Below are 27907 nucleotides of genomic sequence, written 5' to 3' on the forward strand. Positions count from 1 at the left end.
ACTGCAAGAAAGAGCAGAGAGGAAGGTTTTTTGTTTTTTTTTTAATTTAGGTGCATAGGAAGGTGCAGAAAAGTTCCGATTTCAGCAGTTTTCTGAATATTGGAAGCGAGTTTGCTGAGCGCGTTATTAGCTCCACACTCACTGTCACATTGTTGCTTGCTGGCACCAGCAGTTTTGTAAAAGAGTTGCAATGGAGGCTGGTAGACAGTGGCGACATAGAAAAGAGAGAATTAATCAATATTGCCTAATGATGGTGTCTGTGCTATGCTGAAAATAGATATGAACATTGGCTGACACTGTGCAGCAACTTTCCTCTGCAGTTTCAGCTGTGGCTGCAAATTGGCACCAATAGAGGCCCTGCACGGACTCTGCGTTCATAAAGTCAAGTCAATTCAGCAAACTCACAGACAGATCGCAGTTCACAGCTCCTAGAAGGTTATTATTAGTGTCTTTGGAGGATTTTTTTTTTGCAAATGCAAGTGCTGGTAGCCTGGCAGGCCTGCAAGCTGAGGGAAACGAAGGTGGGGAGGTCGGGAGATTTGGAAGAAGAGTTCGAAAAAGAAAGTACGAAGCAACTCTGAGGCATTTTTTACAGCATTTTAGTAAGAATTTCTTAAATTGAACCAGTTCCCCTGAGCCGCTTAGAAGAACAATAAAAGCAGAGGCATAACCCTGAAAAGGGAAGAACGAGCTCTTCCTCTCCCTCTTCCCCTCTGACACAGACAGCAGTGAAGCACAGCTTGCAGCTGACTTCGCTTAAATGCCAATATCTCCAAACTGCCAAAATTCCACCTCAGGAAAGTGGTATGGGTATGTTCAAGCAGAGGACACGCTCATTGAAGTCATCTGAATCACAACAATCTGTCACTTAACAATTCATTTACCAAACTACACTGTCTGCATTTCAACTTTGAATGACTCACCTGACACCTGAATTAAGCTTCTTAATTGTTGCAGTCATTTGTAATTTTCTCTGTCTAACCACCGATCATAGAGTAATGAGCGAGTGTTTTTATGCCTACGTTTTTTTAAATGGTTACAAATGAATAAATCAAATCAGCTGATCACTTGTCCTGCTGTATGGTGTCATTCTGTGATCAAGTACGTCTCCGTCTGTCCCCTCAGAGTAATCTCCAAGCTGGAGTCTCAGGTGAAGCAGTTGGAGCATGAGAACCAGGCCAGAGCTCGTTATACTTCCCACAGTAACACACAACCTTCTGGAGCTGGGTAAGCACCGAAAAACATAAACCAGGGAATATGCAGGTACATAAATGAGAGTCATTTAAAAGCTCTACACTTGCTTCCGATGGTGCTAGTTTGGGGTAAACATGTACAGTATAGTATCTCTTTATGCTTCTTCTGCATCTGGAAGAATTCTGATCAGCGAACACTACAACCTCTGTGATTATACCAGCCAAAAATCATTGTCTGTCCTGAAGCTGTTATTCAGCTAGAAGCAGAAGAATATTGTAATAAAGTACTTAAATTAGAACTGTAGGAAGGAAGCTAAAAGTCACTGAATCACCCTTTAAGGCCTGGTCACTTTTAGAAAAGTCCTATTTTTAACATGGAAGGTCATATATTTTAAACAAACAGACTCGTGTGAACTTATATTGACGCATATTTAGAATAAATGTAATATATCAATATTAATATAAATGAGTAAACTATTTCATTTTCTTTTCTGAGGTTTTGAAAAAGTCTTAAAGATTAGTTCATGTCATTGTGTTAATAACCACTGATGGCTGCTAAGTATTAAATATCTCTCTCCCGTCTCCACAGTCTTTTCCACCATCCTGACCTGCTGCTGTCACCCAGTAAAGGCAAGAGGGAGCCAGATGTCCCCCGCAGGAAGTCACCTTGTCCTCTGTCTGACCAGCTCAACGGTGGGAAAAAATCTCAATCATCCCAAACAAACAAAAAGTCACCGTATGCGCTCAATGATCAGTCGTCAGGAACTGGAAAATCTATGGAAACTTCTTCAAATAGTGGCAGCTGGTCAGTTGCTTTTTTAACGTGGCTATTTCTTCAACCATAATAATGAAAATTAGCGAATGACTGAGATCCTGTCCTGCAGGTGTGCGTCTCCTCCAGAGTGTGAACAGTTTCAGACCCGACACCAGGAGCAGAGCCAACGGGAGACCAGTCGGAAAGAAGGATCCAGTGCCCTGACGCCCATAATGAGAGCTCTGATAGAGCTGGAAGAGACCAGAGCCACAGAGAGTCGGGCCCCCTGTAAGAACTGCTCCACCACCCACAGTATGACACTCAGTCACAGGTTAAATACCACTACTAATTCTCCAAAGAAGTCACAAAATTTGGTCAAATCAATTCTTAAACAATTAGTCTTTTTAGAGCTGCAACCAAGGCTTGATTTACCAATATTTTGAATGTGAGAATGCAAACATCAATGGGATCTTCATACAAGGTACAAAAATCTTTTTGCTCTCACACAGAACAAAGAAAAAACACAAATCTTCATAGAATTCATAACCACCTTTCATAATACACTGTTGTAGGGATGATGCTTTATTTAAGTGCCTTTGTGGGACTTTTCAATTGACATTTGGATTATTGTAGATACCAAGCTTTAGTGACAAACAGAAGTTTATGAAACTTACACTTTCTTTTCAGCAAGATGACTCATAGATTAAAGCACTTTAATGATTTTGTTTAAGGTTAAAAGGGTTTTGTTAGGCTATGTAACCTAAAACCCATTCAGAAACACATAGGGATGAAGTAACTGGAAATGCATAAATGCAAACTGATACCCAGCTTTTACCCTCTGCAGGGGTCAGCAATCAGAGGACCACTGTGGGTTTTGTGGAGCGGAGACACAAAGAATCGGTCCAGGAGCAGCCCGGGCTCCAGGCAGACAAAGATGCGGGCAAACCTGAAGGACTCAGAGCGGAGCGAGGAGGAGGAAGGAAGAGCTGCGGTGGGGCAGAAAAGGCTGCAGCTGTGCTAAGGGCTCAGAGGAGTCTGTCTCCAGAGGGTCTCAGATCCTCCTCACTGCCTCCTCAAGCGCACCGGAACATTGCCACAGCTACACCCAGTACGTAGTTTCGATCCTTTATCAAACTTTCTATCAATCAGCTCATGTTGAACTGAGTTACGCATGTTTCTACTGTTTGGGTGAAACATAACATTTTTCAAAAGAGTGCAAATTTATTTAGATAGTTTTCATAAAATGTTTTTTCTAATTAAGTTGACTTTCTGGTGCTGCAAAAGTGACTTCTACTATCAGTATTTAAACTTCAAAAGGACTGGGGAGACCGAGGGTACAAATAAATAGCAATACCACACTGTATAAATACTCAGTTACAAGTAAAGGTCCTGCATTCAGAACATTACATATTACCAAAATATAATTATAAATAAAATACCAAAAGAAAAAATGTTCAGTATGCAGAACGGCCCATTTTTAGAATGAAAGTATGATATAATAGAAACACTCAAATACTCCCCATAAATACATTTTTGAAGCACCTTTCATTTATTTGAGTATTTTATTTTTTTGTAATTACTTTCTAGCACTGGCTGTATGTATGAGGATAGAATTATAAATATTGCTGTATTGTACCAAAAGCAACTTTTAAATAATATGAAAATTCCCTGGAGAGCGTCGTTTTTAATTAACGTGTTAGTGTATTGAATTTTTAATTAACGATGTCCTGTTTTCTTTCACCCAGCAAAGAGAGAAACTTTACTCATGCCTCTGTCTGCGAAGTCCAGCCCCAAACGCTGCCCCACTGATAACTACTCCACTGCTTTTGGTCATCTGATGCCAAGAGAGGAGCACCTGCACAAAAGGTGAGCAACACTCAGTGTGTCAATGTCTGAATGTGGTTTTTAATAACATAAAACAAGCTGGATATAAAAAGTCTGAGTTATTGTTTAAGTCTTTTTTAAAATGCTAAATGTTAATTTTGAAGATCATTTGATTCTTAATTTGTACGTTTCTTGTGTAAGATTAGAAATGTCAGACAATCAAGGTTTGGATTGAATGTGCTCAAATGCAGTAGAAAACAAAATGCAAGATTTCAAAGAGTTTAAGTCAAGTGTCACAGTGCAGAAACTCACTTTTAAAAGGTCAAACAACAACAATATGAAATGCACAGTAATGATTCGAGTGACTGTGGAACGTGTTTAGGCATCAACAACTCAGTGTTACAGATGGAACTGCAGCTTCATAAAGGACCTTAATTCCAAATAATAATGATTGTGATAGTAATACGTTTTCTTTAAAAGGGCCTTTCAGGTCACTCAAGGTCACTGACACGACAATCACTAACAAATAATAAATAGAGTATGAACAGAGAAAAGTACCCTAAGGATAAAGATGACCTAAGGCCATTTAGATAAAAGATGCCGTGGGAATTCACAAAGAATAAGTCATTTTAGATGAGTCTGAAGTCATTATTTGAATAGGGCTAAAGAATTATGAATATTATGAATATTGTCAGGGAGAGGGTTCCAGATATGGGAGGTAGTGCGACTAAATGCTCTAGAGCCTATGAGCTGTGAGGGTAGAAAGAACAAGGAGTATGGGAAGAGCTATATGATTGTAGTAAATAGGTAGCAAGGTTATTGTAGGGCTTTAAAAGTAACGAGGAGAATTTTAAAATCGATACAATATTTGATGGGAAGCCAGTGACGCTGTGGGGCTGACATGCTGTGTGTGTATAATAAGAGGAGTGGGGTTCTGAACCACTGCTTGTTACCCTGGCACTCCAGCACAGGAGTCCAGTTCAGCCCTCACATTAAAGAGGCCAGTTGTAGCCTGCAGAGCAGCTTTCTAATCGAGGCTGAGGAGGAGACTCATCCAGCTATTCACCCCCCTCCCCTGCCTCTTCACTAGCACCTGCATAAGCCGGACACTACAAGTCAAAGATCGATTACATGTAACATTTCAAATCCTTTTTACCATTTTCTTCATTCTCTTGGTAGTTGTTACAGTTTGAGTATAACTTTAAAAACCAGTATAATATATAATTTCCATAGAATCAACTGCAGTAACGAGTCAGTAGTAATCACACATCTTCGTGGCTATACTTTTTTTAATCAATGGGTCAAAATCAACCTCTATGTCCTCTTACTTATATAATTTGTATTTAGTAAGATGGGTAGGTGGGACAGCAGAGTCAGGCTCGGGGGATTTATTAAGTTATTAAGTTATTGTGTAAATACCAAATTCCATGAAATTATGGCCAAGGGGGAGGAGATAGATAAAAAACAGGAGATGGCCGTGGACAGAGCCTTGTGAAACACCACTAATGACATAATGAAACTCTGACTGAAGCGATTCAAACAGATTGTTGTCGTTCAGAGGAGCATAAACCTGTGTTGCCAACACTTTTTTTCCAAGATGTTTGAGATAAATGGCAAGTGAGAAATTGGGCTGAAAATAATATTTATTCCAAAACCTTTATCCATCAAACAAAACAGTTCTGTGTTGCACCTGTAAAATATTTTGTGTCGTCCACAGGTTTAACGGAGAAGTCGACCAGAGACGACATTCATTCCACAGCAGCAGTCCCAGGAAGAGACTCCTGTTCACGTCAGCAGACAGGGAGGATGGTAACAGATATTTAAAAGTTGTCCATTCATGTAGTAAAGAAATCAGGTTAGAATATTAAACATGTAATATATAGAATATTTAACCTGAACTCTCCAACAGAAATCCATCAGCCAGAGTCTTCCAGCCCTATGAACCTGCCTGTTGGAAACTCCCAGCGGGGCTGGGAGGAGCAGGGGGGCTGCAGTGGTTCTGGCGTGAGAGACTCCTATGAGGACTCTGCCCCCCTTCTTCTAGACTCGCTGGCTGAGGCAGAGAAGCTGTTTGACGAGCTGACGCAGGAGAAACTCCAGGTGAGTGTTTTTATGCGAAGGACACAGACTCATGGCTCATCACATCACACAGGGCTGTTTCCACATGTCCGAGGAGAGTCACCAAAAAGGATGCGTGTGGTGGCACAGTAGCTCAGTTTAACGTGTTTCTGATAGAACAACTCTAATCTCCACCTGACCTCTTATATAACGCTGCCACTGCCAAATGACGTCTATTTTTAGAAAGTTCATATCCACATCCGTCCCCTCTGATCGGTTCGCATGTTTTTCCAGTGCATTTTTCAGCAAACTAACCCACTGAGTCAAATAAAAGTGTTTCAGTCGGTCATGTGCCGGTTTTTTCATTAACAAAGTAATTTTCTGTAATAAATGATAAATATTTAACCGTGTGTGTGTGTGTGGTGCAGATTGAGGCAGCTTTGAGTCGGATGCCTGCAGCAGGTGGCAGAGTGAGTCAGCAGACCAGATCAGATAAGGTAAGACACCAGGAGAACTATTCAGATTTTGAATATGGTTATGTAATTTTAATATTTCTCATGATATTTGGTTTTAAATTGGAGCTGAATCATCTTCTCAACGGTGAAGATTTGCTGGGGTTTTTTCTTGCACATGGTTGTAAGGTGATGAATATCTTTGGGGTTTGATCTCTGGACATTTATCATGAGAATGTTTCTTTATTTTTTGAAATTTTATAGACAAACTATCAGTTAATAACTGAAAAGTAATAATTGAATTTCCCTACACGTTTAATTGTTGCCCCAGTGCTTTAAAAAAAAAAAATGGCACCTACACTGTTATTGATGTGTCCTAAATTTCCAAGAGGGATCTGAAAAGTAGTTTAAATGTAAAACTTTTCATAAAAACCAAAACTGTATTAAATTAAACAAAAGTTGTCTTTGTCTTTTGGCTTTCATTGTTATTGTTAAAATTCTCTGCTCTCTTTACCCTCATCGGGTATTTCACTAAGAATTATCATGACCAACATGATACTCATGCCCCTAATAATAATCCCATTTCATTAGTGATATGATTATCCGCACTGTGATGTCACGTTCCACTGTTTCCACTGCTCAGATGGCCTTAGAGAATCGTCTGGAGAGACTGAATCACGAGCTGGGATCGCTGCGCATGACTCTGAAGAGATTCCACGTCCTCCGCTCGTCTGCCAACATATAGCAATGTCTGTCTTTTTACATTTCAGCATTGATGCTACAACTTGGTTTTTACACAGCACTGATTGTCCTTCAGTCTTTCTCTGTGCCATAAATCCACCTGTACAGCCACTTCAGCATCTTTTTTCTACGCGTTTCTTAATACTCGGGGATATTTTTTTTATATGTATGAAAGATATTGCAATTTTTGAAGTATATTTTTAGTATTACACAGATTTGTAAAGTCGTTTACTTTTGTAGCAACACAAAAATATGAATATTCTAGGGGTTTACCTGCCATATTCAGATTTTAGATTTTTAAACGAGCTACGTTTCAGTGTTAATGTGAGCAGTCAAACACTTCCACAGCAAGACAGTCATCCACTTTTGCAAGCATCACTGCCGTTTATGTTTATGGAACAGGATTCATGGAATAAAATGTATTTAATGTTTTACTTGGTGCATTATACATGTTTGTTTGTTTTTATGTATTGGGCCAAAGTATTGAACTTGAAGGAAATATTTGTTTACTTTCCATATCTGTCACCTTTGTATTTTAGATTTATAACATGACTGGAGCCTCTGAAGACACTTGTAAAATCCAAACCAGCACATTTTTCAGTACACACACACACACACACACACACACACACACACACAGTCAAATCTTCGGTCGATGCTTGTGCATGATGTTTTTGCACTGCTTCTTTTTGCCATAAAGTTTTCCTACTATGACATTGACTTCACTGGAACTGACTGGAATTTGTTGTTGCACAATAAATGAAGTTTGTTGGTTTTTAATAACTGGAAGAATCGCGTGTCCTTTATGCCTCATCATAACAGAGGGATTTGTTATTTTTGGAGTAAAACAGTTGAGGTCTGGATAATCATGCCTTAGATCCATGAAATATGCCTTTTTAATAAATTCAGGCCAACGTGCTATGTAATCAGGCTAAATCTGTCCGGTTAAGTTGGAACAAAGAATGAGGACTGATTTGTTGAGTCTGCATGGAGCTAAACTTGTGCTCTTATTTTGAAATAAAGGCAAACTCAGTAAAAGGTTGAAACCACCATCAGCTGCTTGTATGATCATTTCGGAGGCGGGTGTGAACTTAGTGTGGCCTCCCCATTACAGTAGCACCAGAAAGTATCCGCAGCCTTTGTTGTGGGTCCAAACTGGCATCAGGTGCCTCTTTGTTTGCTTTAATTTCTCTTGAGATGAGTGTGAAAGTTGACTGGAATCCCCCTGCATATCAAGGAAGTGTCTGCACACCTCCACAATAGCAAGTTTGAACTAAGGCCTAGATCAGGATCTGAGTATCAAGCCCCATTTAAAGCTCAGCGGCCTCAAATAACGGACTCTGAAACCACAAGGGCTCCTGCATCCAAAGCCACACTTGGTGGATATGCTTGACCATTTGCAGATATGTGGGACTTGGCTCATTTCTGCTACGTGTCTAAAATAAACTCAACTCGGAGATAACAAAATGGACTCGGAGAGGACTAAGAAGGGACTCTGATGAAACAAGATGAATAAGGGCACAACTCCAAAGTGAAACTAAGAGATGGGAATTTTCACGTATTCAGCGCAAAAGAATCTAAAATCCTGTTTGCATTTTGTCCTAATGTAACTAACTGATTTTAATAAACTGAATAACAAATTGTGCAGCAGGTGACTTCGGGTCAAATCTGTTCTACGTAACAGGAAGAACAGTCTGCGTGGCTGAATTTAGGTGCATTTGTGGTTTGTGTCACATCTGCGCGTCTGGAACCATTTTCAGCCTTGGTCGGTCTTCATGGTGCCGTTTTGCGTCTCTGTGCACAACAGGCTTGTTCGAATTTGTGCAGGATTTCTGCTCGAACACGCTGGAGGAAATTCACATGCTGAGGCGCACGGTTGTGCACCGCTAGGCGGCGCCCGTCTCCCTCGCGTCCCGCAGACGCTGTCCTGTCCTCTGAGATAAACTGGGCGTTTGATCCCTGCGCACCGGCAGCAGACCGACGCTGAAACCCGGACCGGACGAGCTGTGCGCTGCGTGATGGTGACAGGCGGAAACGCGCAGCTGGGGGATGATCGCTTTGTTTCGGGACATCAGGACGTGCAGACCTCAATCTTCACTGTAGGACATCAACAGCAACGCTTCGGTGCTGCTGTGAAAAGACGTATTAGCTGAGTGAGATGTTGCACACGGATTGAAGAGACACGGGGACTGCAGAGACGCTCCGAGCTGCAGGTGAGGCCCTGATGACGGCTGCTGACCTCATTAGCACACAGCACATTGTTTGGCTCATGTCTCACTGGTGAGAGACGATGCAGATGTGAATCATTTCCGGCTTTATTTTAGTTTGAGGTCTTGTTCATCATTCAAGCCTCATGTTTGCCTGAGTGTGTGTGTGTGTGTGTGTGTGTGTGTGTGTGTTTTACTCTGCAGTCTCATGTATCACTCCGGGCGAAAACAGGCAGATTAAACCTCACCTGTACCTTTTTGTCCTATTAAAAAAAAAACATCCCATAAAGTCACTGGCCACTTTATTATCTGCACCTGTGCGCTGCTCTGCCAGGAATTGTTGTCATTTCTCAGGTTTTAGTTTGAAACTGTCAACAAGATGATAATTCTACAACGTGCATGTGATGCATTATAGGACGAAGTGCTTTTAATGTTCAGGACCCCTCGTTAATTTTGAAAACATGAGAAGCACATATGTCATTATTTTGCACAGGTGTACCTAATTTTGTGGCGAGTGTGTATATAAATGCTACAGATTCACTTACTCTAGTCAATAACTATTTGGTCTCATGAAGTGACACGTGAGCAAAGTATAAATGTCTTTTAAGTGAGCTCGTTAAGACTCCTTCACAGATATTCAACGTACTTCTTTGTTCTAGTTTGATGATGATCCCATTTAAAGTTCCCTCTGACTCCTCTGTAGTAAAATGTCTCTCTGCTTCTAGCTAAGAAATTCCCTCCAGATGACGTCACTGGGAGGAACCTTCACTTCAGATTGTGTCACCATGGAGTTTGTCACAGTGGTCAATCGTTTTTTCTAGAGCTCCCCCAGATGACATCATCTGAACTCCTAATGATGAAAAACTCTCCCAGGTGATGTCATCTGGAGGAGCTGTTTAGCTAAAGGCAGACAAATATTTTAATATAGGGAAGTCAGAGGGAACTTTAAAATCATTAATGTACATTTACACCCTAAACTAAAGACGGACCCAGTAGGTGAAAACCAGTGGGGTTGGACTCACTGTAAAAAGTTTTGCTTTATGTTACATAGCGATCAAAAACTGCTCAGGCTTCCTTTTAAGGTCTTTAGACTAGATGCAGGACGATGCAGGACCAACATTAGTTTTTCTTCTGATGGTCAACCTGGGGTTCTTGGGGGGTCATCACAGACTTTCCTAACACTCAAAAATACTCATTCAAATGCTGCACAGTGATGACAACAGAGGCAGCTCGGCCACATACAACGGTCTTAATCTACACGTCCACATGTCGTTTGAACTGAAAATGAGCATCTTATTGCACAGTGGGTGTGGACGGAGTCATGATGTGGATTTAGCTGAAGTGAACAGGGCTTCAGCTGAAGCTCTTCTTATGACAAGTTAATCTGCAGAAAATGTGGGGGGGGATGTGAGTTTTTCAGAGCCCAAGTTGATGTCTTGGAATGTCTCAACCTGTCCTCAACTTTCAGATCAGCCGCAAATCGTAAAGTCTGGGAAGCTGAGGCTGGAGCATCTTTGGTGTTTTGCTTCATAAACAACTTGAACAGTAACTGAATTTTAAGATAGATGATCAATGTTTTCTGTCAATCCACATAAGTGTAATTGATTAGCCGAGTAATCGTTTAGCCAATAACTGGATCCACCTGTAGCTGTCTGTCACAGGACATTAGGTTGTCTCTTTGTTTTTAATTACACTGATCTGCCGCAACATTAATTTAATAAAAAACATGATGAGCTAATAAATGCTGATGTATCATTTATGTTTTAACCACTTAAAATCAGCTCCAGCTTTACCAACGTTGACCTTTGACCCCCCAGTTTTTATAAATGACTCTACATGTTTTGCCATGATAACTACAGTCAGTATTGTTTAAAATACCTTGTTTTCTTAGTTTTCTTTTGTACTTTGAGTAAAATGTAGGTTGCTTAGTACTTCTTCTCGAGCAAAAGATTTCAAGTGGTACTTGCAGTGGTCGGTTTGTGGTGGTGGTGGTGTTGTTGTTTGTAGGTTGTTTGTAGTTTGTGTACTTCTACCACCTGCACACTGTAGCTACAGACTGCTCAGAGTGGCCATGCTGACCCCAGTCCTCCATGACTTTATTAAGCTGAGCGGTGTTAATGTTGTGGCTGTTCCCACCTAAACGTCCACAAATACTGTCTTTCGTTTTGGCTGGTATGTGTCCGTGTGGAGTTCATCATTCTTTTCCTGTATCTCTGAAGCACTGTGTAGATAAAACTGTACTCGTTTACTTATTTAACTACTATTTAAAACCTCTGGCCTCAAATTCTGCAGCATTGCATGTCAAGTGCACAGCAGCCTGGTTGCAGACGAAGATGACGATGACCAACTTCTGCAGGAAGTAGTTGATCTCGTGGTTAGGGTGGCCGAGGTTTCTCTGTGATTTTTGTCTGCAGAGTTGTCGTACCGTACGTGTGATCCCAACCCAGCCGTTAACTGAATTACACTCGTCGGCCAGCGGAGCCAAAACTTTAAACCTGGAAAGCGTTTATCCGCCGGCCTGTCACCACAGGGCTTTAAATGTCACCCAACACAGAGAGAGAGAGAGTTGTACGAAGACACACCTGTCGTTCAGACTTCAGAGTGTGTTGACACTTTGTTCCAAGGTGGTTTGTGCCCTCGTAGCTGCACATCGCCTCCAATAGCTTGTTGTATTTGTTTTGTGGAGTTTGGAACTAAACGACATCTGATTAAAAATGGTGCAAAAGTGTGATGTGGCTGCCTGTTTGTTTGTTTGCCACTGAGTGAAATTCTGCAGGCATTTGGTTCTAAATCTGATCTGATAACTGTGCTGCATGAAGGTTCAGGGTTCATCCCGATGGGACCATGAACACTTCAACCCAATCGAATGTAAAAACTTCACTGAAATATCACATCAGCTTCATGTTGGAGCCTCAAGGAAAAGTCAGAGAATCACCAAAGTCAGCAGGATTCATCCTCTGGGGAACATGAATGGCTTTACAAGATTTCATATCCAATCCTCCAGCACATGTTGACGTACAAACACTGCAGTGTGTTTTTAACAATGCTTTAACGTGTAACAAGTACCAGCTTCTTCTACTTCTTCGAGGGACCACGAATATGGGTATGAATGTACAACGATTGACGTGAAGTGGTTAGTTGAACTACTTCGGCCTGGTTTGCTGGTTATCTCTTGGTAATCGCCAGCTCCCTTATCACCAAAAGCATCAGATCCAGCTCCTAATAATGTACCGCTCCTGCTTCCCTCCATTGCAGGTTCATTGTGCATGATTTTAATGTGCGTGACGGTGGAGAGCGAAAGAAGATGGAGCCTCACAGGATCTGATTACGGGACCAAAATGATTAGGTTTGCTCTAATGAATGCTGTTAGGAAGTAGCCACCACAGAAAGAATGAGTCATAATATTGATTGCTACCCCCTCCTTCATTTGCTCTCCTCTCTCTGCTCTTTTTTTCTTTCTTTTTCTTTGTATTGCACTTTGAAATGTTTATCCTTCACCCCCACCTCTGTTTTCTTTTTCTCATGGGACTTGCCCCCCCCCCCCCCCCCCCCCCCCACCTCCGGGCAGAGAAAAGACACACGCTATACAAGAAGCAGCGGCACGCGGCCGGGGCCAAGCAGTGCATACCAATAACTGCACGTCTCGCTCTGTGGTACAGTCTGCATGAGGGAGGGAGGAGGGAGGAGGGAGGAGGGAGGGAGGGGAGGGGGGGGTGATGAGCAGTGGGGCCCTTGTCATGAGATGCCACGTCATCGCAGTGTGTGTGAGGTCTATTTTTAGCAGCGTAAACAGAGGGATTCCCGCCCACTGATTATGGCTTCACCATCAGGACTGTGTACGAGGAGGCTGTTGGTAGCTGTGTGTGTGTGTGTGTGTGTGTGTGTGTGTGTGGTGATGGCTGGGAATGAACAACACTTGTATAAGACCCGTTTGTCTGCTTCACCCCGTCAGGGGGAACAAACCCAACCGACCAACGAGACCAATGTCTATCTGTCGCTTTCTGCCCCTCACTCTGCCACACACACACCACACACACACACACACACACACACACACACACACACACACACACACACACACACGGAGTAGTGTGCATGCTCAGTTTGAAACCTCTTGGTTATGATTCTGCCAAACAGAATTGGGATCAGAGAAATCTGCGGACGTGTTTGTGTGTTGTTGTACATCAGTGTGTAAAGTGCGATATATACGTGCTTCATTAGAGTTTGGGAGTTTTCACTTATTTTGTCCACAACTTTATATCACTGACGATAGACCGAACGCCAAAAGCCCCTCTCAGTATAACGCCGTAATTTTCTGCAGCCACCGTGTTTTTCAAAATGAAGTCTTTTTATTTACGTGTCACACAGTGTCCCAGCTCTTCCACAAACCGGCTGTGTGGATTTTAAAAGCTGTGCATGTTCTTCCTCTCTGAGTTTCACCTTTTTAATGCTGCTAACTTTGGCCGAACTGACGAAAATGAAACCCATCTCTCTGCTGTTGCTGTGGCTCAGCACCTTGGACAGGGCTCGCGTGAGGTGGAATCATGTGCCAAACTAACAAAACCTTCCCGGCTCCTGTTGAAGTGTCCTTTGTCAAGACACCGAAGCTTTGTTTCTCTGAAGCTCTGCAGTAACAATTTCTTATCAGACAATTAAGTATCAATCGGCAGTAGCAGTAGTGATAAGTTGTCTTTGTACTACTTATAATCAACTGCTGCTGTTCTTAGAATATTTCAAACTGTTCTTTTCGCATATGTTGCACATTTTGAAACAGGAGTTGTTTTAACTTTCAAGAAAAAAATCTTTTTCTTTGTTTTTTTTTTTTTTTAAAAGGAAACTTTCACTTCAGAGATCTTCGGATTTACCCGGCGCAGAACCTTTTGTGATGTCTCGTCACGGTTTGTTCTCGGCTAAACGTGCACTCGTGTGTGAACACCGTCAGGATTTACTGCCAGCACTCGGGTGTCGTGGCAAGAAGCCTCTATCTATAACTATCTATATATCTATATCTATATCTGTCGCGTTCGGCCACGTTTGCAGCGCTCGCTTTGAGCACTTACTCTAATGAGCAAACCCTGGACTTTGTGCCGATACCGGGAGGAGCTCTGTGTCTCCATCAAATATTCATGCAGTCAGTGGCGTGGATGAAGCAGATCGCTCTGCTCGCATGATGCATAGCTTGTCAGTGTTAATTAAAGGTTACAGATTGAGGACGTAGCATTCTGGGCTAATTTATACCGCGCGGGCTGCGGCGCTCAATGAAAACCACTTTTATGCTTTGACATAAATATGAGCTACAAGTCGGTAGGTGGGGAATTTGGTTAAACATGCTAGTTCCTTTTATCATTTCTTAGGGCTGTTCTGGGAAATGGGCAACTTCTGCATATGTGCAGGTCTGTTACATTTACATACGTGGTGACACTGACATTTTCCTTCTGAAGTACAATAAACGGTGAATTAATGATCTTCACACCATAGATGGACACACGCTTGCTCATAATATGCAGATGAATCTCAATGATTCAGCCTGTTGCAACATAAACCTTTTGCAGCAAAGACTAAAAGCGTAAAGAAGGAAATATTGTATCACAGTTCCTTCTGCAGGGAATTTGAATGTTTGGACCCAAATATGAAGCAGTGTGTCCAGTGAAATACGGAGATGTTTTTACATGAGAACTGGTCGGCTGGTACGTAGCTCCAGACGAAAACACTACGGATTCCTGCACCGCTGGGTGTCCACACGTTACCACTGTGCACTGTCCGTCACTTAGATGGACCAGCTGCCAGTTTGACATTAGTATCACGGACGGATGATGAGAAAATGAGCCACGAGTACTCGTCGCCTTCTCAAGATGATAGAATCCTTCATTTGTCTGTGTTTGTGTTCATTTGGTCTTTTCTGCACAGTTTTTTGCAAAACTTCTTTCTGTTTTTTAGCTCTGTTTTTTTGATTTGTGTCTCTCCTGCATCATTTTACAGTGTTTTTCGTCGTTTTGCCTTCACAGCACCACTTTGTTTCTTTGTGTCCAGGAATTTTAGGGTAATTTTGCATTGGTTTGTGCCTGTGCAATGTTTCAATGTTGTTTTAAACAGGCCGGCCGCGGTCGGCTGTATGTTAGTCTGGGCCAGACAGTCCTGGTATTGGGCTCATGTTTGGAAGTCCCCCAGCTTTGTCTCCCAGCTCCATCAACAACTGTATCTCCGTCTGTTATCCCTGTTTCCTTTATATCTATCTCTCGTTAACTAAAGCCTCTCCCTTCTGTCCTCCCCTACGTCCACCTGCTCACCCTCTCAATCCTGCGTGTACGTGATGTCTTGTGTTTACGACCTGAAGCAATCGCCTCTGCTTCCTCTTAGCTTGCTGCCCTCTCGTTTCTTTCCCCATCGGCTGCCAACATTTTTTTTTTTTTTTCCCAGAGCCTCGATTAAACGCAGGAGACGTTAAATGTTGACAGAGAACAGCTGTTGCTGGAACAGGCAGCACAGTGGTGCATGGCTTTGTGTGGCGTTTGCATGTGCCGTGCCTGCGTGCGTTCGTATTCACACACGAAGAGACTGTGACGTCTTCCTCGGTTTACGGTTGGGATGCAGCTGCCATCTTGTGATCTGTGCGGTGAATTCACCTGTGCCTGCTACAGTGGTTAACTTTTTGTTAGTGTCACTATAAATCTGTAAAGAGAAAGACGAGGCCCCACAGGGATCAATGAAACTGACTTGGCAAGCAGCACTATTCAGACGAATTAACATTAAATCAGGTGGACCCATATGACTCGATTAGCGACCCCAGTGCACTACTTAGGCTCACATACGCAGACATGGTTGATTGTGTTGTTTTTGGACTGAGTGCTCACACTTTGAAAGGGTCTAAAAGTTGAATCTGTTCAGCAGCAGGCAAATAAGTTGGTTTTTCCTCTTAACGTGTCGCAGTTTGTGGATTTTCGAATCCTAGTTTTGAAGCAACAGCCTAAAACTCAGAGCCTCAGGAATCAAACAGTATCAACATCACTGAGACACTTTAGTCGCAGCGGAATCAGTTAAATAATATTAATCATCGTTTTCTGTCATTTTCTGTTACCTTGCGGTGACACGAACATGCTTGGTCCCAATTTGAGAAACAAACTTCCCCCAAATCCTTAGTCCAGAGTGGGATGACCAACAGGTGTGTTAGCCGAAAAAAAAATATCTACCAAACTACAGACTCTGACTCACCAACGCAAAACGCTGCATAAACAGAAAGGCAAACATTATATGGGAATTCTCTCTGAGCAAAGGTACAGACCACCATCAGGGTGATTCAGGGTCGCCACAGCGGACCACCCTTATGTCCTTTAATCCCATTGTTGTGTTTTTACACTCATTCCTCCATACTGTACGAGAAATTCCTACATTTTACACTTTGGACTCATACAGTTTTCCTGGGACAAAACGACATGAATGAATGACTGGAAGAATGAGGTGTGCTAATGTCTTCAGCGGTTGGCTCTCGTCATTCTGTAGATGCAGTTGTAGCCCCTAGAACTAGCAAACGGAAAACTAAATGCAAGACAAATTGGGTAAATGGTCGTTATGATTTAAAACCTCCAGTGGAGCATAAACGCTGTTGCTGTTGTTGGCGAATGCAGCTTCATGCAGGCACCAAGCCGCCTTCTGGCCACTGCAGAAAATCCAGACTTCACACATTCAATAGTGTAAACAGATGCATGTCAAGAAATAAACGTTTGTCATCATCATATAAAGACACATCAAGCTGCGTTCACAAACGCACATTGCTGTTTGCAGCAGCTTCCAGAGACTTTTTTTTTTTTTTTTTGGAGGGGGACCCTCCCAAAACATTCCTGACCTTTTGTTTTGTACACTCAGGTTTTCATGTGGAGTTGAAGAAAAAATACTACAGATAATAAGAAAAGTATGCAGTTTTTAAATCTGTACATAAAAAAAAAAAAGAATAAATTTGTTCTGTTTTGAATCACTGCACTGCAAAATGGTGAACATCATCCGAAACAAAGACGCAGAGAGCAACCACAGGCCCAATGACTCGGGTTATTAGCCGAGTTCCCATCCCTCCTCACACACTGATTCTTTGCAGTCATTTACCAGAACGCAGGAAACGCAGAGCAATCTGAGAAGCATCACAACTCAGCCATGCTATCGGCTCTTACCATCACCCTCACACTGCTCTCTGCTCCCACCTCACCCCTCCACCGGCTAAAAATAGCTCGTCCTCTCTCTCATCACCCAGCCGTCACATCAGGGCTGCCTTCACTCTCTTTTAATGTTGATCAGATGTGTCAGATTAGATTCGGTCATAAATAGAAGTCAGCTTTTAAATAATGTGTAGCTCTCGTGATATTAAGTCCTGCATTTTATTTTATTCTCTACAAGTCGAATTGACTGTTTTTTTTGTTTTTTTTTCTTCTTTTTTCTCAGCCCAAATTGAGGAAGGAAATGGTTTTGAAACTCCTGCTCAGAGTGTGGTATTTAAGGGATATGAGATGTGACATTTTTGCACTCTTGTGTGTGAGCTGCATTTTCTTGTGCTCTTCGTAATATAAACCTCAGCATCGAGCCTCATCTGGGCTGTTTGTCGTTCACAGGAGGGTCTGTGGAAACCGTCGCTGGAAATGGAGTCCAGGTCAGTGCCACCTTCTCTGAATGAATCTGGGCTAAACGGTGGTTATGGGAAAAAACTGCAGATCCCACTTTACTATTATCAGAAAAAATGTGGTGACATCATTAAAAGTAAAAGTACTCGGTGTGTGGTGAAATGTCTCTTGTGACATTTAAACTGTTGTAGCCGCTACAAGTGGAGCCACTTAAAACTACTTAACATACAGCTGGCTCAGATCAGTGGTTCCCAATGTGGGGGTCGGGCCCCTTCAAAATGAATCGGAGGGGTCACGAGGCCTCATCACACAGGAACACAGAGAAATTCACAAACAATAAAGCAAAAAAAAAAAAACATCCCAACAAAACAGATTAAACAGCACATTACTGTAAAATCAGTGTCACATCAGTAAAATGCACAACTCGACCTGACAAACGCTTCATCTCTGCTACAAGCATCACCTGCACAAAACTTAAAAGAATTAAATGAACAAATGCAATCATATCAACAGTTCAGATCTCACCCGAACAGGCGAGAAACTAGAAAAGAACTAGATCATTGTTGCATGATGAAGTTGAGATTTTTCCTTAATTTCAATTTGTACTTTGTGTTGTGTCTGTGCTCTGTTTAAGATCTTGTGTGGACAGTTTGTTTGAAGGAGAACTTTGCTCATCTTGTCAGCTAACTGTCCCCACACAAACACTAAAACCAACAAGGATCTGTCTCCTCTCGCGTTTGGTGTCGGTCAGTCTGCAGCCTAGATTCACTTGACCTGTTGTTATCCAACTTCTTTCCAATGTTCTTGAGTACTTCAAGTACAAAAGTACAGGAATGTGCAAGCCCAGTCCAGATTGGTGCTTCATGTGCCTCTAAAACATTTTCTGCAGAAAATGTTCAGGTTTTAACTTCCAAAACCTGATCACTGCCAATGTATCATGACAAACCATCAACATTCATGTTACTTAAGGTATTAACTAATTTTAGTAAGTAGCAATAAAAAAAGAATCACATGTTGGAGGAAACTTACCAGTCAAACTGCAAACAAACCAAACTTTTCAAAGTTGGAAAAATGGATGAATACAAGTTTCAGAGCTGTTGTGTTTTGACGAGTGGTTCGGTTTTTTTAATCTGAGTCGTATTGGAGTAAATCTAAAATGAAAATACTATTTTTCCAATAAGATGGAGATAGATGACACAGAGAGTCCTAAATTAAAATATGAAAACAAATTTCAACCTCTTTTTCCTTTTGAGTCCTTTTTCTCACTATCATCTCATGACCTCTGTCACCCTTTTGAAATGGCCGACCACCAGTATGGGAACCACTGGACTAAACTAACTATAATTAAAGTAGGCGAAACTGCACAATGAAGCATGGGTGATGGTTTGAATTGAAAAGTATTTTTAAATTTGAAGCTACAGTGTGTTAATGACTTTCCACCTCTGTTGCTGAGATTATTTTGATCCATGTCATCACCGTTCAGTGTAGAATTGAAACAGAATCTGAGCTTAACGGAAGTCTGTCTCTGGGAATCTACGTGCACATGAGCGGCAGCAGCCACCGTGACGGGAGCCGATGTAGTGAGGAACAGGACGGGATGAGGACAGGAGGTGAGGAAAGACGTGTTTGACAAGATCTCAAATTAACAGCCACCACAGCAGCAGATGCTTACGTTCAGCAGGACTGTGGCGATCAGAGAGCAGGGCTTGATTCTGTTAGCGTGTGCTCTGCTGATGCTCAGATAAAGTGTGTGTGTGTGTGTGTGTGTGTGCGTGCGCTGGGGCGGAGCACCCATAAACAAGTCATTTAATTCTGAGCATGTACGTCCCCGCAGCGAGCAGAGTGATGTGCGGCGAGGCTGCAGCTGCACAGGTCTCTGGGCTCGTTCGCCGACTTTAATCCAGGTGTTAAGGCTCATCCTCCGAGCTGAAAGGCCGCTCGCTAACTCACTCTGCTCGTGCTGCGCGAGATGCTGGTGCACCGGCAGCCTTGCAGCCCACAGTGGAACACGTCTCAAGCAGGGGGGGGTATTTTGAACCTTGAAGCCATGCGAGGCGTGTTGGCACGTTGTAATCAAAGACACGTGTGAGTCATGGACTTTGTCTCCTTGCTGTGCTCCTTGACTTTCTCTATCAGAGCCGGATGAGAAGATCAGTACAGGAGCGAGCCAGGAGGCCGTGAGCTTGGCATAAAGACAGGAAACTGCCCAACTGCTCTGATTAGAGCACATACTGTAATACGGCTCATAAGGACCTGGGCACAGACAGGTAAAGTGCCCCCCCCCCCGACTTTTTCCCTCTAGGATCCCTCTTCTGGTTATTTAACTGAGCTCTGTGGCTTTTAATTAACAGATGTTAACACTCAGAAGCTCTGGACCAGAATCCCTGGGACCTCTATTAGGCCTGTTCGTTAATCCGTCCATGGTCTCAAGGTAACTAAAGTCAATCTCAGTAATGAACATTTTTAATATCCCTCCAAAAACAGCAGCAAAATGCAGCAATATCCCAGGAAAAGAAATGTCTTTGTGAAACTGATTTGCAAAACGTGGGTCTGCTGACAAATGGGCTACATTTAGGGAAAGACTGTGCTCTGGGTTAAAAGTCCAACGTTAAGACTAATTGTTTCAATCAAAACAAAAGTGCTGCTCTAACCATAACCCAAGTCCATTTGCTGCCTAAACCTCAGGACTAGATGTACCAGTGTGAAAGTTTGAGACTCAAAAGCCAACCAGTTAAAGGGTCTGCACTAGTTTTCTACCTACTGACACTCAAAGCGCTTTACACTGCTTCTTATTCACCCATTCACACACACTCTCACACACCGGTGGGGGAGCTGCTATACAGCTGGCCATCAGTCATCAGGAGCAACTAAGTTGGGGTTCATGTATGGAGGAGCCGGAGATTGAAGCAACAACGGTGAGGTTGGTGGACAACCACTCAACCTTCCAGCCCCACACTCGCCCACCCAGTTCCCCCCAGTTCCCCCCAGTTCCACCCAGCCTCACTCCCTGCTTTGCTGTGCTGTTCTACACTCTGCCACGCTCTGCTCAGCCCCTCAGGCTTTAGTCATTATCAAATTACAATAAAGAAGAAGCTGCAAAATGTACAGATCAATCAGAAATTGGTGAATTTCCCTCACGATGAACCGTACAGTGCAGGTGAGACCCAGACGGCAGGGAAAGCAGGACGGTCACGACTCCCTGTCGATAGACTCGTAATCATCAGAGCCGCTGATCTGCACCACACAGCGAGGGAGTGATTCACGGCGTTACTGCACGTCATTTTCCAACGGGGCAGCTCGAGAATCGCGTTTAAAAATACCTTTGAATTGAGCAACAAGGTTCGGTGTTGACAGCTGGTTTGTGTGAGTCACTGTGTTCAGTGTGTCATTATTTCCGTATGAGGCCAGAGCTGCAACATTAAGCCAATTAAACAGTGCAGATAAACAATTAATAATCCTTTTAACTCCTGAATATTTGAGGCCAAAACATTTCCTTGACTCGGCTTTCTTTAAATGTGAAGATTTCAGTATCAATATCATAAATATCTGTGATTTGGGCTGTTGTGTGGACAAAACAAGACATTTAAAATTGTCACTGGACAATTTGTGGCATTTTATAGACCAAGCAGCTACTGGAGTAAATAATCAGCAAATTTATCAATACTGAATATAATTAGCTGTAGCTCATCAGTAGCTGAACGTCCAAAATATACGTCTCATTTTTGTATCGATAATCAGTAAACATTTGGATAAATAGTTACTTCTTTCATTTCTCATTTTTCAAGCAAAAAAACCTTCATGTCTCGTTGGAATGTGAGAATTTCTCTGACGTTATAGTAACTTGAATTGACATTTTCCCAGGTGACAATTTTCCATTTAAAACAAATAAAACCCTCATAAGACAATTGGCAAATTCACAAACACCATTTAATGTGCAGAATGTGTCATAGTTTTACTGTTTAGCAATGTGTTGGCCATGTGAACGGGTTCAAAAAGTTTATTATTAACATCTTAGAAGAGGTTGGACTTCCTAGTTGGTTTCTGGTTGTTTTTTTGTTTTGTTCTATGTTCTTGACTTTGGTACATTATCTAGATTTTTTTTGCATTTTCTTGATTCGGTCCCAGTTTTGTTGATTAGCAGTTTTCTGAATGTGCATCTGTTTTAATTTAGTTATTTTAACCTTTAGTTATTAGTTGTTATTATTGATTTGGGGCTCATTAAGTGACTCACTGTAATTTCCACCAATGGGATTCATAACAAATTGAAGACAAAGTCTTCGGTCCAACACAATCCTAAAACAAGGCGGGAGCTGGTTCTGGCTCGGTGCTACAGGATGATGTACAACGAAGAAGTGATCAATCACGGGGGGGCTGCGCCACTGAGTCGCTGCATCACAACAAACCCCGACCAATCGCGCTTTGGCCTCATGCGTCTCCATGGTAACAGAGCTTCATCAGAGGAGGTGGAGACAGCGGTGGTGGGGAACAGAAGAGAAGAAGGGTGGATGTGGGGGGGGGGGAAGAGGAGGTGTAGGGAAACGGGGAGAGAGAGAGAGAGAGAGAGAATCAATAGCTTCTGTTATTTTACACAGCCAGCTTTTAAAAAGAGCAGCTCCCGTCCTGATCAGGGGCCGGTGTGGATCGGCTAAACACAGGAGGCGGAGGAAGAAGAGGAGTGCAAGTATCTGGGGAGGTGAGGATGCCTGGACCGGGAGTCTCTGAGGGACCAGGATCTTTTATGTCCCCTAATGCTCTGCTCAGTGGATCAGTAGGGAAGCTGCTACAAGGTAAACATCTGATTTCTCCCACCTTCAATCACAGGGAGGAAACATTCAGAACCCCCCCACCCCCCCCCTTTTTTTTTCCCCCTGCTAAACTGCTGTGTTATGGAAACACCGGTACATTGAGTGACGGCGACATGGATGCCTGCCTGTTGGACTGTGATGACACATGAGGTGGAGGATCTGCAGGTGGCTCCGGTTGAAAATGGGTCATTTTAATGCACAGAAATAATAAAGGCGTGAGATTTATTTGCGCATTTGCTGAGGAGTGAAGCTCCTGGTTTGTTTGCACGCGTTTGAACGCAGCTGTTGCATCGTTGGAGATCAAACTTTAGACGGAAAAGACATTAAGCACCTTCGGAATCGGGTCATTTGTTTAGATTCTAAACGCGTGTTCCTCTGACGATCTCCGCATCACACTATGCCATGTCGTTCTTGACTCCTGGGGGGGGGGTTAGGGGTGGGGAACCGAATGAAACCCGAAGACCTCGTCGGTGTGTTTTGCTTTCGATGCATGGCAGGCGTCATTCCTACCCTCGTCATGGTCAGCGGTCACAGTTTGATTGGCTTTAGACCCAAAGGCGATTGGTTATTAGCAACTTGTATCTTGTGTTTTACCGAACCGCACATACACACCTGCTCTTTGGCTGCTGTCATAACTATTAACCATATAATAATGAGCTGTTTGCACAGCCTTTCTGGTTCTGTTGTGTTTTAAATCTGTGTGTTGTGATTCTGAAAAGCGCTGACAAATCCCGTCAGGGGATCTTGTTAGCGCTTGCAGCTTCTCAACCCGCCAAGGGATCAAATCAGTTGCATCCTGTCGAATCCCACTGTGATGTGTAACAAAGAGATGATGCACCGGCTTCACGCTATGATCACAGTGTGACAGTCGGAGAAACTGACTGTGTCCTCGTTAGTGTTGTACTTCATTATTCGGCCAATATGTTCTCAGGAATTTCAAGCAGGTTTGATTTTTCATGAATGAAACACATGGCCGTGCATAGAGATGACATCATTTTAAAATGTAAATGCCTGTGTGTGTGTGTGTGTGTGTGTGTGTGTGTTCAAACTGTGCAAATTGTCCAAGTAACGTGTGGAAACTGTCCACCTGAGTGGTTGGACAGATTTGAGCTGTACTTTTATAAAAACATTATTCTTGACTACGACTTTATTCTGAAAGTTCAAACTATTACTATTTCCGAGTTCAGTAAAGCGCTAAATGTCAATGGCAGAATTAGTGGTACGATTATGTTAAAGGAGGCGATGTTGACATTTTTTTTCTTGCCTTCTGTTTTCATTTATGATGAATGCGACATCCTCCGCCTCTCTTAAACGTAGACAGGTCAGGGGTCAAATGTGAGTGAGCTGTGGTGGTGGTGTGGTTTTTCAGGAGGCCTGTTGAACTGAGACTCAGCCACTGGGAACAAGCCGTTTGCAGTCGGTGTAACGGAGCTGAGCTGCTTCTCTCAGCGCGGTAGCTGCTGTGGTAAATGCGGTGCAGTTTCAGCAGCGTGTAGGCTTCCTGCCATCAACTCTCCTAGTGCTGCACGAGACCTTTACGTTTGTGGAGGCCAGGTGGACTCTTTTTGACTCTGACCTCAAATCCAGAGCTTTTCACATTTGGCCAGAAGACTCACTTTCTTTTCTTTTCTTTTCTGGATTTTTCCAGATTTCATCATTGATTTGTGTGGAGCCAGACTTTGATTGGCTCCACGTTTTGTTCCCGCTTGTTGCCATAAGCGCAAGCTCCATCAGCTAAATGGATTAGAGTGGATGAACAGACATATGTGCACCGTGGAGGCAGAGGACTCATTTCTTATGTGCTGTGGTTCTGGAGCTCTGTGGGAAACTGGCCATGAGCCCAAGAGGATCTTAGCTCAGGTTTGAACCTCGCAGTGGACCACAGAGCGAGAGCGAAGGTGAAAGGCATTGCCTCCCACCTTGATAAAGTACTCCCTGCTACTCCCTGCTACTCCCTGCTACTCCCTGCTACTCTGAAAAAGGTCATTTCAGTGTTTGCTAATGAGTGAGACTGAACCAAAGCAGTAAAATTGTGCCTATGAGCCTAATGAATGCTAAAGAGTTTCGTTGGTTCGTCAGCATACTGTGCAGGCCACTGTGGTTGCTGACTCGTCGCTCTCCAGGTTCGGTCTCCGTTCACGTTTCCATCTGTCTCTGTCTCGCAGCGGCTTTATTATGGGCATCACTGTGTCTATATATAGCTGTTCTTCTGTAGGTGGACGACTCCTGTACTCAGCACAGTGAGGAGGTTCAAACATTACAGCTTCAGATGAGCGACGTTGATTTAAATGTTTGCTGTGATTTGGACGTCTGAATATCACCTCATGTGACCCCTCACACACCTGAAGAAAGTGATTATTAAGGGTCTCTTTAATTACTTTTTTAGTTCCTCATTAGTTTTTTTGTCTCATTAAAGTCCTTTTGTCTCTTTTTACTTTTGGTCAACTTGCCTTTCATTTTCTAGTTATTTTCTCTCTTTTCAGTCATTTTTTAAAATGGCTTTGTAGCACTTCTGTGTTTCTTTTTGGTTATCGTCCATCTCTGTGTGGCCATTTTGACCATTTGTGTGAAATCAGTCCGACTTCTCTGTGGTTGTTTTGTTTCACCGGGATTTTTACTTTGCAACAAGAAATATTAAGTCTCCCTTCATAAGCGTCTGAGTCTACAGTATATTTCGAAGGAATTTGTTGACGGTCGTGAATTTAGGCACAATTTGAATCTGGACAACATTTGGTGGACTGGCTTACAGATATTGGCATCTTTGAAACCGCTGAAAAAAAACAGTGTGAACTTTATCTTTATGTTGTTGATGAAGTTTGAAAACCTAAGGCTGTAGGTCAAGATGTAGGAGAAAACCAGTCTGAACAGAAAGGAACTAAATCAAGCAGCTGCATCATATATGAGGATGTCGATCCAAAAGCAGAACTGTTCTGTGACTTTTCGTTTAGTTTCACTTTGTTTCTGTCTCTAAAATAACTGTTTTTTTTTTGTGTGTGTCCTCTGTAGGAGCAGTAGGACAGATTTAGTTACTTTTAGCTCTGGATTTGTTCAAGCTGAATGAAATTACACCTTGCTGATGTCTTGTCCGAGTTTTGCATTTCATGGCAAAAGTAATGTATAATAAATGTAAATAAAGCTTTATGTTGCATCCCGGCAGTTTTCACCTTCATGCTTTACATCCTGACCTCCGGTTTTCATCTGCTACTTTCATCTGCTACTGGTTGACTGGACGGTGGACGTCCAGTCAACCACAAAGAGACAGACTGTGGTACACAACCTGTTCTCTACACACACACGTGTGCATCCATTTTGGTTTGGAAAGATAGTCCAGAAGTCCCTCCCTCCACCTGTTCCAGGTCCACCCTAGTGTCTGGAAAACCTCCCACGGAAAGTGTCCACGAGGCATCGTGAAGGATGCAGGGTTTAATTTTCTGTAATCCGTAAATTGTGATCATGTACTTTTACCATTAATAATGACTCGTAGTTGTAAATTGTATTTGTAGAAAAAATGCTACAAATTTTTAATTCCCCAACCTTGTAAAGAAACTAAACACACTAACCTCAGACACTCTGCAGCCTTTTGTTTGCATTAGTGTGAATCCAGAGGGATGAAAATCTCTGGAATAACTTTAAAATGACAAAAGTACAAAAAATAAAAATAGATTTAATGAATCAACAGAATATTGTAAGTAATTCAACAAAGGTCCAAAACTTTATGACTTCAGTTAAAACTGGCTAAATGACTGATTACAAGAGTAAAGACATGTAAGATGCTAATTACAGAAAACGGTTTGAAATATTACTATAATATATATAATATTTTCAAACAAAACTGGGCCATTTCCTTTATTGTATTTAAAATTTAGTTGAATATAAATCAAAACCAAAGTTTGATTTCTGGATCTTTTTATGTCTTTTAAATTCTTTTATTCCTTTATCATTTTAAGTCATTTCAGTATGTACCTACTGTGACAAAACACAAAATACAACTTCAGAGATCAAAACATCAGTTTTTGGTTTTTTTTGGTTTTATTTTAATTAAGTGGTTTGAAATGCTGTATTGTTTCACACTTCAGGGCCACCATACTTAATCCTTAATCTAAGTTTTAACCCCTTTTGAAGAGCAGTTGTTCTGCACAAAACTGCAGAATTTCAGCTTATTCAATTCACTTTAACTTAAATCAACTTTATTTGTCTTAACTTATATTTTCAGTATTTCATTTTTTTCCATAAATGACTTGATACCAATAATAAAGACAATTGGGATGAAGTTGGAATAGTTTTCATTAATGTATTGTTTAGATAAATAAAGAAAATATAGAAATTAAATTGGATATTATCAGTGTTTTTTATATGATGAGTAAATGATTGTCATCTAATAATTTTATGATAATGCTTTACTTTATGCGGCTTTTTGCTCATTGTCCAGTGTGTGGAGCACAACTTTATTGTCTCATTTCATGCTCTCTGCTCTCATAGTGCTGATTTCAGGCAGCTGTTGATCAGCAGCAAGCAGCAGATTGGCAGCGAGCAGCTGTTGAGCACAGTGGAGCATTTAAAGATGCAGATGTTTCCCTCAGCTATTGGTGGGGAACAAAGAAACCAGGAAAAAAGGAGCTAAAAGAGTCTGAGTGCTGGTCTTTAAGGGGGAGACAAATACTTCGTTACATCACTGATCTTGTTTCACTGCAAACAGTATGTGGTCATAACCCTAAAATTAACATTTTCGTACAAATAAACTGCAACTGCAAATACGTTTTATCAGCCAACAGTTGCAACCAGATTAGATTTTCTTAAATGAAGGATTTGTTACTAAACCGTGTTTTTCTTTTCCTTTTTCTTTTGTGTGTGTGTGTGTGTGTGTGCAACATTGTAAAGCCCTTTGCAAAATAGAGCAACTGCATGAACATGAATTTACCTTTAAACAAAACCACATCTTTTTTTAACCTTAACCAACTTTCAGTTCCTACATTTAACCACACATGGACTCATGGGAGATCAAATTCACATGGTTGCTGTTTAGTTGAGACCCCATAAATCTTTTTTTATTTATTTATATTTTTATTTTTTTTTATATTTATAGTTTCATCTGAAGACTGAAGCTCTTTCACTGAACAATGCATCAACTTTCCTATGTTTTAATTGCAAAATGTGAATCTGTCCAATAACCAGAAACTTCAGCTGTAGGTAAATGTTGTAATTTATGAAGTGAAACACGTTATTACATATTAGAGAAGACGTTCAATACTCACACAAACCACAGTACAAGT

The 27907-nt window shown here is 42.0% G+C and overlaps 1 protein-coding gene across 7 annotated transcripts in view; it reads left to right on the forward strand.

The window, feature by feature from the left end:
• The first annotated feature begins 8764 nt into the window (after positions 1-8764).
• LOC137103327 (membrane-associated phosphatidylinositol transfer protein 2-like) overlaps positions 8765-27907 on the forward strand; it is a 49282-nt gene continuing 30139 nt past the window's right edge. The window contains exons 1-5 of one of the 7 annotated variants that reach the window (XM_067483576.1): positions 8765-9235; positions 17824-17861; positions 19316-19442; positions 19969-20099; positions 20184-20263. The gene's annotated coding sequence lies outside the window, so the exon portion shown is untranslated. Of the gene's footprint in view, positions 9236-17823; positions 17862-19315; positions 19443-19968; positions 20100-20183; positions 20264-22382; positions 22620-27907 lie in introns of those variants that run through there. The other 6 variants (XM_067483569.1, XM_067483570.1, XM_067483573.1 and 3 more) reach the window with 6 other exon arrangements.

Source organism: Channa argus, chromosome 18 (assembly GCF_033026475.1).
Source record: "Channa argus isolate prfri chromosome 18, Channa argus male v1.0, whole genome shotgun sequence".
Lineage (NCBI taxonomy): Eukaryota > Metazoa > Chordata > Actinopteri > Anabantiformes > Channidae > Channa > Channa argus.